Source organism: Canis aureus, chromosome 2 (genome assembly GCF_053574225.1).
Source record: "Canis aureus isolate CA01 chromosome 2, VMU_Caureus_v.1.0, whole genome shotgun sequence".
In the NCBI taxonomy this organism is placed as follows: domain Eukaryota; kingdom Metazoa; phylum Chordata; class Mammalia; order Carnivora; family Canidae; genus Canis; species Canis aureus.
The window spans coordinates 83296920-83307282 of record NC_135612.1 but is presented as its reverse complement, the minus strand read 5'-3'; the positions used below and the strand labels follow the sequence as shown (position 1 = coordinate 83307282).

The following is a 10363-nucleotide window of genomic DNA, read 5'->3' as shown; positions in this document are numbered from 1 at the left end:
CAAGTGGCCAAAAATGTTTTAAAGGGTGACATGGGCCATGTCACACATTTGACTAAATATGAATTCTTTCAGGAAAACAATCCTACAAAAATACCTAATTAACTTTTAGCTAAAAATAATATTTTTTTTTTCCTTTTCTACTTTTTCCTTCTCTACTAGTGGGTCTCACTTAGTAAACTGTTTAGGTTGCCTCAGGATATGAAATCTGTCAAGAATATTATTGAGACATGGGAGAAGGTTGGTAGAACCTTCTCCATCAGAATAGATGACAACTAATTATAGTCCAGAAACTGGAAACGTTTGGGGAAGAAATGAAGTCTGAGTCTGCCCAGATAAGATTGTTTGAGGCTATTTTTGAGGGTGAGAGTATTTATGAGTTGTATTAATAATAGATGAACGAATGTTGTAGCACTAAAATATGAAAGCATTCACATTCTTATTTGACCACTAGGAAGTTGCTTGCTTGGCAACAATACATAATAAAAATAATATAAGCATTAAATAATAAATCATTTCTTTAAAATTTTTTCATGATATTCTTTAATATTCATAAAGTTGTTAACAAAGGTTTTTAAAGCTCTGCAGTGTGACATTCTAAGAAAAATGAAGGAATGTGTTTTCCTGAAATTAAGAGATGCTTTGTGATTTTTTTTGTATGATCACTGTGATTTCTTTTTTTTTATCACTGTGCTTTCTGAATGCTAACATTGTTTTCTGTGTGTTCTCTGTTATTAAGCAATTAATATTTTTATGATAAAATAACACTATTAGCTTTCCTTTCTGTGATTGAATATTTAATCATTAGATGAAGACTCTTGAGATTTCATTCTCTTTCTTGACAAAGGAGAGAAAGGGGCTTGCTGGTCTCTCTTACACCCGCATAAAGAGCTTTCTTCTGACTCAATGAGTGCACCTGGGGAATACACTGGAGAGGTATCACTGGTGTGTTTTGATTTAAGAAGCATCGAGTAAACTATACTCTGAAGCCTCAGCTAGACCTTGGTGCTGCAATGCCCCCAAGTGTGTGAGAGCCCTTTCATAAACCAGGGTCCCTTTGCTTCAGGCTTTAGCTGCAAAGCCATCTGTGTGCAGATGTGGGGAAGGGTGACAATGCCACTGCTTCGGTATAAAGAAAGTATTAGATTCTCTGTCACTAAGACTTGACATATGTGCAGAAGGTGATAGGAAAGGTCCATGTGGAATAGTAAAGACACATTTTATTTTCTCATTTTCCAACTCTGTACATAAAACTCAAAAGAGATGGAGACAGATTGGATAAGTAGCTGATAGCTAAAAAGTGATGTTGTTGAGGCACGAAACCCGAGGCTCCAGAGACTGTGACCTTAACTTCTCTTTTAACAGCTTCTGCATTCACCTCCAGATGTGGTGGGAGCAACACAGATCAAGCCTCACTGGGGACAGGAAGGGCTGCAGGCAGCAAGACCTCTGGCAACATATTAGCTGTAAGCATAACGCTTGTGTTAGAATCTCCACTTCCAGAATTGTGCCTTCCATCGCTCTGTCCCCCTGCTGCCAAGTGATTTTTCTAAGATGTAAATGTGCTCACATTGTCTAGGACTCCAGGTTCTTTGGGGGTCTCAGAGCTCCAGGGTGCAATCCTCTGCCTTCTCATGGTAGAGGAAGGCTTCATGACTTGGCCCCTGCCTTTCTTCCTTACTTCGTTTCTCTTCAATCTCCTTTTCCTCCCTGCACTTACCTGTGTGTAGGTACATGTTGTGCCTCAGAAATAAGGAATTACTTTCATTTGTGAACATGAAGGACGTCACGTGTCTTCGGATTATCTGTAATGTAAATGGGACTCAATACAAAGCTGTTGAGTGGATGAACACATGCATACACCATGTCAGCATCTTCTCTTCACTCTCCTTTGGCAAGTTCTTACTATTTTCACTCTCTCATTGAATACTCTCTTCTGGAAAGCTGCGTTTGGCTCTCCAAGGCAGACTTTTCCTATTGTCACCTAGTCACTCAAAGAAAAACATGTCTAGATTTGCTTTCCTAAGCAATCTAAAGTAATTTCATTTTGTGAGAAATACAAACAAGGGGTGCCTGGGTGGCTCAGCTGGTTAAGCAACTGCCTTAGGTTCAGGTTATGATCTCAGGATTCTAGGATTGAGCCTCAGAATAGTCATGCTCCCTGTTCAGCTGGGAGCCTGCTTCTCCCTCTCCCTCTGCTGCTCCTCTTGCTTGTGCTCTCTAGCTCACTCTTTCTGTCAAACAAACAAACAAACAAACAAAAAATAAATCAATCTTAAAAAAAGAGATGTGAGCAATATGAAAAACAAAAACATAAATAAAAAATGCATTCTGAAGTTTTATTACCCAATGATTTTAGTAATCACTGGCATTTGCACATTGTAATCCCTCAAAAATATCTGCTGATTGACTATTTGACTACTTGCCTATTATCCACAAGTGGCCTTTTAATTAATAACTTAATGAGGGTGCCTGGATGGCTCAGTGGTTGAGCATCTGCCTTCGGCTCAGGTCGTGATCCCAGGGTCCTGGAATAGAGTCCTGCATAGGGCTCTCTGTGCGGAGCCTGCTTCTCCATCTGCCAATGTCTCTGCTTCTCTGTTTCTCATGAATATATAAATAAAATCTTAAAAAAAATAAGTTAATGGAAAAACTACATTTTTGCATAGAGTCGTTCCTGATAATAAAACTTGGTAAATTTATTATGTGCATGTTTCTAGATACAATATATTAAAAGCAATTAATCCATCATCAAGATTTTATTTAAAATTATCCTTAATTTCATGCTGTTATGCGATTGACATTTAAAATAAGATTATATAGTAACTGCTCAATAAATTTTAGCTGATTGTTAAATCTCCAAGCTGAAAACTTTAACGTGCTTATGCATATTGATATACTCAGCCTTCCAGATGTCAAAGCTTTATCTCTCAGTAATATAAGTCAATCACTTATATTTGCACTATCTCTTTATCCCTTCTTGACAAACAGAATGAAACTAGTGAAAGAAAAGAGCTGATACAATTTTCCAAAGGCAGCTCATGCTGGTGGTGGTGTTTTAGGTGTTCTTTTTCTTCCTTCTTCCTCTCCTTCCTTTCTTTCATCACCTCATTCACCTCCTCCTCCTCCTGGTTGGTGCAAGACTGGACAAGACAATAAAGAATAGTTGCATCCGTGTGTGTGTATGTGTGTTCAGGTATCCTTTATAGCACCTATATATAAATTTATATTCATATATATAGATACATATACGTGTATATATATATATATATATGAACACACAGATATATGCACATATGCATATGTGCATAATAAATCCTGCGGTAAAAACAAGCTCCAAGGCTCAGTGAATTATGCATGAGACGTACTGAAAGTTCTTTATGTTATCTGACGACCCTAAATATAAAGCACTTGCCCAAATGCCAGAATATGACACCTTCATAGCAGTTAGTTTTTGCCTGCTGGTGCACTCGAGCTAAAACAAGTTTGGGGAGTAGGAGCTAAGTAAGTATTTTAAACAGACCTCAATTTTAGAAGCCTCACTTTTCAAAATGCCTGTTTATTCTGATGCGTTAATATTAAATCATCTTGTCTCCAATTAGCAATTACTTGAGATTTAACATTTGTGTGTAAGTTCATTGTTTGGGTCTTGGCACTTATGCTTTTAAGGGAGAGTATTCTAAGGAAGAATATTCTTGTAGTTCCTCAGGCCATATCATAGAGGATTGACACACACTATAGTTTAATGACTTGTTAAAATGCCTTTGGAATCATAGTTTTGAACTCAGGAGAGTGGACACATTTTACTCCTTTTTCTCTGACACTGGAGATGGAAGCTGAGTAGTCTCTTCTACTACAAGACTCACTATTCTATCCTGGAAAGGATTTCAATCTCCCAGCAGAGCCTGGTCCATATAGAATTGTGGGTTTTGTAAGTTTAGTTTTAGTACCTCAAGGTTGCAGTTTATGGTACAGAGGATGCATTTTCATCAGATTCTCTGTTTTAAGTGGCTTTCTAACCTAACCCTTGATCAATAATTTGCTTAAAACTCTCTCTGCTGATTTTTCCCTGCATTTTTTTCAGGCATTTACTTGGGGAGTTGTATGGTTATGATGAGGAGGAGGAAGAAGGATACGGACAGAACACTTACAAACAGCACTGCCATCCTTGAGCTTCGGCTATGTACCAAAAAGTGTGCTAATCACTGCTATCTGTGCATTCCAAGGATTAATTCTCACTGCATTTTTGTGATTTAGATGGTATTTCCATATTGTAGAAGAGGGATCTGAGTCACAGAATGATGACCCATGTATGCATAGTTGGTAAATGGTATAGGTAGGATTTAAACTCAACAATTTTCTGTTTTAAAGCACTTGTTTTTATTCATAATGCTATATTTGGACTCAAATTTCCATAGATAAAGTAGCTGAGAATTGACACATCTTATCATACCACAGTAATTAGTTGAGATGGATAGAGCCAGATAATTTCATTAAAAATGTGTAGCATAAAAATAGCCCTGCATAACATTTGGGTTTCAGGTTTTTACCCTTTTTTGTTTGTTTTGTGTGATATATCAATATTTATAAAGATTTTATAACATATAGATAATAGAAACCTCCATTTTTTTTAAAAAAAAGTCAGTAAGGAAAGAAAAAAACAGCAGTAAAGAGGTAAAGCAGATTCTCAAATACGTGTTCTCTGACCTTGAGTCCTTCTTTTCCCCAATATCATTTTTTTCAGACATATTTTTAACAGTATTTCATAGTTGTCTTAATAAAGCTTCTAAATTGGGACGCCTGAGTGGCTTAGTGGTTGAGCATCTGCCTTTAGTTCAGGTCGTGATCTCAGGGTCCTGGGATTGAGTCCTGCACTGGGCTCCCCACAGGGAGCCTCCTTCTCCCTCTGCCTGTGTCTCTCTCTGTGTCTGTCATGTATAAATTGAAAAAAAAAAAAAAAAAGACTTTTAAATTGATGTATTATATTCCAAACTGATCAAAGTGAAAACTATGCAATTTTGTAAGATATTTCTTCCCTTAATCCAAACGTTGCAAAAAATTGCAAAGCCTTCTAGGTCATATGTGGTGTAGCAGATACTTCATAGTGCTTGTCACATTATGGAAACTTCATGATAATAGCAAAAAAATAAAAATATTGAAAAAATATACATCATCATTCTTTGAATGATAACTATGTGCCAGTGGCTATGCTCAGCTTTTTCCGCAAATTTCTCTTGTTTAATCCATCAAAAGGACTGAATGATGAGAAAACAGAGACTGGCTTTCCCGAACAAAGATAGTGCAGCCATCTTTCACATTTAATAGCTTCACTGGTACATGACCCCCACCCCCACCCCCACGATGAAGCCCCAAGTTTCAGACAATTGTGTAAAACAAATGAAATGTCACCAAAAAAACCCCAAAATATGGAAGCATAAGATTGCAAATGCTAACAAACAACAGAATAAATGAGGCATTGGCATGGGGTGATTTTCTCATTGGAACGAAAAGAGGAATGTTTACCTCATTAATCCATTATTCACTCATGAAATGACAGTCATAAACTTCTGAAAAATGTCACAGAAATTTTAGAATGTTTTCCTGGACTTTATTCTGCTACTTAGCCTTTGCAAAAACTCTTCAACTTAGAACACTATTTCTTAGTTGATTAACTCCTACTTATTGCTTTGGGGTCACTTCTTCCAGAGACTCTTCCTTGGCACTCCATACTTTGAATAGGGATCCCCTTCTCCGCATTTCTGTGGGACTGTAAGCGGACATCATCAGGGGACTTTCCCAGGCTGATGACTATTCTTGTTTATTCATCTGTGCCTATGCAATTTTCTGTTTGATCTTAATACCTAGCATAATGCCTGGAACAGCATAAGTCTAGCAAAAAAAAAAATTATTTGTTGTTGGATGTTGCTGGATGTCCATGACTGACAGTGCCATCCCCAACAGAAAACTTACCTCTGGCTTTTCTATACCTTACTGATCAAAGAAGCCTAGAGTCTTGCTTATGACACAGGGGCCTTTCCTCAGCAATGACCCCTTACTCTGTAAGTTGTCTTATCTCTCCTCTTCTTCATACTTTTACACTATGATGAATAATTACGAATTTGCTGTGGGTCCTTTTATCCCCCTCTAAACAAGAATGTCTCACTGCTCGTGTGCAGCTAAAGGTGTGGTGTGTTTGGGTGGAGATCAACAGGTTCCTGGACAAGACTGAACAGTCCATGTGCCAACCTATAAAAGCTGAGTCTGTCCTATAGTCTGATGAGTCAATGGAGAGTTTTCATTAAGGGAGTGATAAGGCTAGATTTTCATTTTAGATAGATCACTCCGCTGGCTCTGCTGAAGATGGGTTTGAGAAGAATATATTAAAAAGGAGGAAAACCAGGATAAGAGTAGTCAGTATTATAGACCTGTGTATGAAGGGCTCATCCAAGAGGTCAACAAACTTATTTTCTGTAAAGAGCTAGTTACTACATGTTTCAGACTTTGTAGGCCATATGGTACTCCCATGAATACTTAACTCTACCTCTGTTGCTCAAAAAGTAGACAAAAATGTAAATAAATGACCATGTCTGTGCTCTAATAAAAATTTATTTATGGAAACTAAAATTTAACTTTCATATCATTATCATTTCTACGTAATATTATTGTTTCATTTTGTTTAATAATTAAAAAGTAACAAGCATTTTTATTTGCTGACCATATAAAAAATGGTAATGAGCTAGAATTGGTCCCAGTATCATAGTTTGCTGATATCTGACATAGACCATTCATTTGTTCATGGAAGAAAGAAATTTTTCAAAAACTACTTAAAAAACTTTGATTCACTGTCATGTCATGAGCTTCTCAAAGAGTACATGACAATTAGTAGATACTCAAATATGTTTTGAATGAAGGGAAATATATGAAAACTTAGTGACATCAAACATGGTGAGGAAGGAGACCAGAATAGATATCATATTTTCAGTTTTGGTTACTTAAGGTATTGTGCAGCCACTAACCATCAAGGAGAATTCTGGAAAAAAGAGTTCACCTGGAAGGCAGAGATAGAAAATATTTGTCTTCTTTTCTGCTTGACTGGTGCTTTTTTGGTTTAAAATTGATTAGAATTATCTACTTAGCCTCCATATATCTCGAGTTTCTGTGCAAATGCTTCTAGAATTCTCTCTGGCTGAAAGATTATCTTATTACCAAGTTTCCCATTAAATATTTACACTTTAGTGAATTCTGCAACTCCTTTCAGTTGAGGACTTTCCTTTTAAATTATTCCATTGGGGAAAAAGGGGGAAATTTTCCAATTTTCCTCAAATAATTTCTTTTTGATGTTATTGCTGTTGTTCTTATTATCTTCAAGTGTAGAGATGAGTGGTCCATGGTTATGGACACTAGGTGGAAAAGCAGGTAAAAAATTATGTCACTTACAATATTATGTCAGTCTCTAATTCTATTTTTGTCTAAATCTTACCAAGGCCAAAGTGAAGAATGCCATTAGGATCCCTTCCCTGGTATTCCCTGCCTTTCTCTGTTCCATCTTGCATCTTACATATTTCAGTGATTTCTCCAAACTTGTAGATAATTCTTCTCCTCCACCATCTCTTTTTCTCTTTACCCTCATGCCCTCTTTACCCTCATTTCTCCAAACTTGTAGATGATTCTTCTCCTCCACCATCTCTTTTTCTCTTTACCCTCATTCTCTTTACCCTCATACCCTCTTTACCCTCATTTGTAGGCTTTTATGTACTTGAGACTTGTAGCTTCTAATACTGAGATAATATTACTAATGTCTGGAGTGAAATTTAAGTATTTTATATCTCAGTAGATACATATCTTCAGAGTGAAAGAATTTACCCTAAATCCCCAAAAGCATACAAACATACAAATAGAGAACAGAGGAGATGAAAGAGAATATATCAAACACAGCATTGTAGAAATTTACCCACTAGTCCTCATTCATTCAAATAATCTGGAAAAAAAATTAAAAAGAAGTCATTTTGGTACCATCAAATAGAGAATCCAAGTTTAAGCTTGAAGGAGCTTCATTTTGAGGGTTGTAACATGAACTGGGTCTCACAAAATATTGTTTTTGTAAGATAAGCAGACTTTCATCATACAAGAGATCTCTAGAATTCAGAGCTATAAAGAAATTGGAAAACTTCTAATTAGAAAATGGCATAGGGGAATCCTACAGTCTGATTGGGTCAATTGCTTCCTGGCCTAGTTTTATGAATTAGAATTACTTCTGCTTACTAATGGCATTACATAAAACACGAAAATATTTCTTCAAGTCAAGGTTATGCAGGTTAATAAGAACAGGGTCCCCTGGCATCATTGAATACAATGTTTATAATATTTGGGCAACTATTCACAAGTAAAAGTAGGATAAATATAGGATTATATTGCATTTAGTGTTTTGAACATAAATTATTTTGAAATGGTCTCTTGCATTCTTTTCATTTTTCATTTCTTAAGTTTTCCTAGTTTGCTTATTATTTTTTATCCCTATCCTGGCCTGTTTTCTTTTTTCTTTTTTTTTTTTTTTTTTTACTTTTAACTTTTTTCTATTTACTTTTATAATTGCATGCCCCAAAAAGGCTTTTTAAAGGATTTGTGTTAATTGATTAAAATATTTTGTTCTCAATGATTAAAATCAGAAGCAAACATAATATGATCCTGAAGATAATCCTCCCCTTTTCCAAGTATATGAAACAAGGTAGAAAAAACAAAACACACGATTAGAAGACACACAAATCTCATTTGAATTCTGACTGTCTTATTTCTTTACTTCTAAAAACTTGATTTAGACTGGTTTAAAATCTAATAATATACAGTTAACCTGGTTAGAATTGAGCAGCTAATCCTTGAATTAATTAATACATTTATTTTTTATAAATACACTTTCTGCATCCCCATCATGAAGAAGACATTATGCTCAATATATTCAATGATTAAAAAAAAAAGATTCTAAAGCATGAGATCTGCCATCAGTGAACTCAGAACAGGTGGTTGATATGTGTATATTTATATGTGTGCATCAGTGTATGATACATAGAAATATAAAATGGAAATATGAGTGCCTTAAAAAACAAAGAAGTGAATATTGATCATAACATGGTGAAATATTTCAGTAGATAGTCCAGAACTGACTTTTGGGAGATATATCATTGTATTTTGACCTTCAAAGATAGATTTCATAAAGACAAATGACCAGAGGGGAGAGGTAGATGAAAATTTATTTATTTTAGTATTTCAGGCAAGAAGTTTATGGAAGTGGATGAAGTTTGAGAAAATAGAGATAATACGAGTTTATGTAGAGGTACAAACAGTTTCTAGAGTTTAATCTTGGAGTTACAATTGGAAAGTGAAAACTCCTAGCAACTGAGGCGTTAGAATAGTAAGTCGTGCCGGTTCTATCTTCTCCCTGACCCTAGCGAAGAGCAATGATGACAATGATAATAATATCAACACAATCGCAACAATAAACATCTTCCAGTGCCTACTATATGCCAGCCCCGGAGAATAAACTGTAAATAAATCTGTAAGTTAAGTACTATAATTGATCATATTTTATAGATGAATAATTTGAAGCACAAACGCTAAGCAGGTTGCCCAAGATAACAAAGCTTCAAGCACTTAGAGCCAGGACTTAAGCCACCATGCTTCAGTCCCTTTGGTGTCTGGAAGAGGATAACAATAGGTCAAGCAGAGTGGAATATTGGGGCACTTGGTTGGTTCAGTGGCTGAGTGTCTGCCTTTGGCTCAAGTCATGACCCTGGGGTCCTGGGATCGAGTCCCACATCAGGATCCCCACAGGGAGCCTGCTTCTCTCTTGGACTATATCTCTGCTTCTCTCTCTGTGTCTCTCATGAACAGATAAATAAAAATCTTAAAAAAAAAAAAAGGAGTAGAATATTGATAACAAAACACATCTAAGACGGACAATTGGAGTCACTGATGTCCTTGATCTCTTCATGCCTCTAATCTTGGCCTGAAACCTGATCACAACTCATTCTTCCTCTACTTATTGCATTCCAATGTTGTCTATTCTCCACCTTTCTATTATTCATGAGAATTCCCTCCATTGGCTCTCTAACAATAGCCTCACATTAGTCCCTGAACATCTCTTGCTTGACTTAACCACCATAGGTCTATGGCTTGTGTCCCTCTCCCCAGTTTTCCCCATGTCTTTCAAACTATAATCAGCGATCTTCTTAAAATGTAATCAGTGTGACACTCCCCTGTAAACAGACCCGCCTCGTGTGCCTCAGAGCTCACCAAATAAAGTCTAAATCCCTTCCTTTGGCAAAATATGCTTTACCTAACAAGTGTCCTATTTTGGGCAACTTTAATCTCC

At 36.3% G+C, this 10363-nt stretch overlaps 1 long non-coding RNA gene across 1 annotated transcript; it reads right to left on the bottom strand.

Annotated features, from left to right (window-relative positions):
• Window positions 1–1197: 1197 nt before the first annotated feature.
• LOC144291118 (uncharacterized) lies at window positions 1198–2255 on the bottom strand. The gene is made up of 2 exons (XR_013358487.1): window positions 1718–2255; window positions 1198–1461 (listed from the first exon to the last, which is right to left on the bottom strand). It is a non-coding gene; the product is annotated as an uncharacterized LOC144291118 (long non-coding RNA).
• Window positions 2256–10363: the final 8108 nt, after the last annotated feature.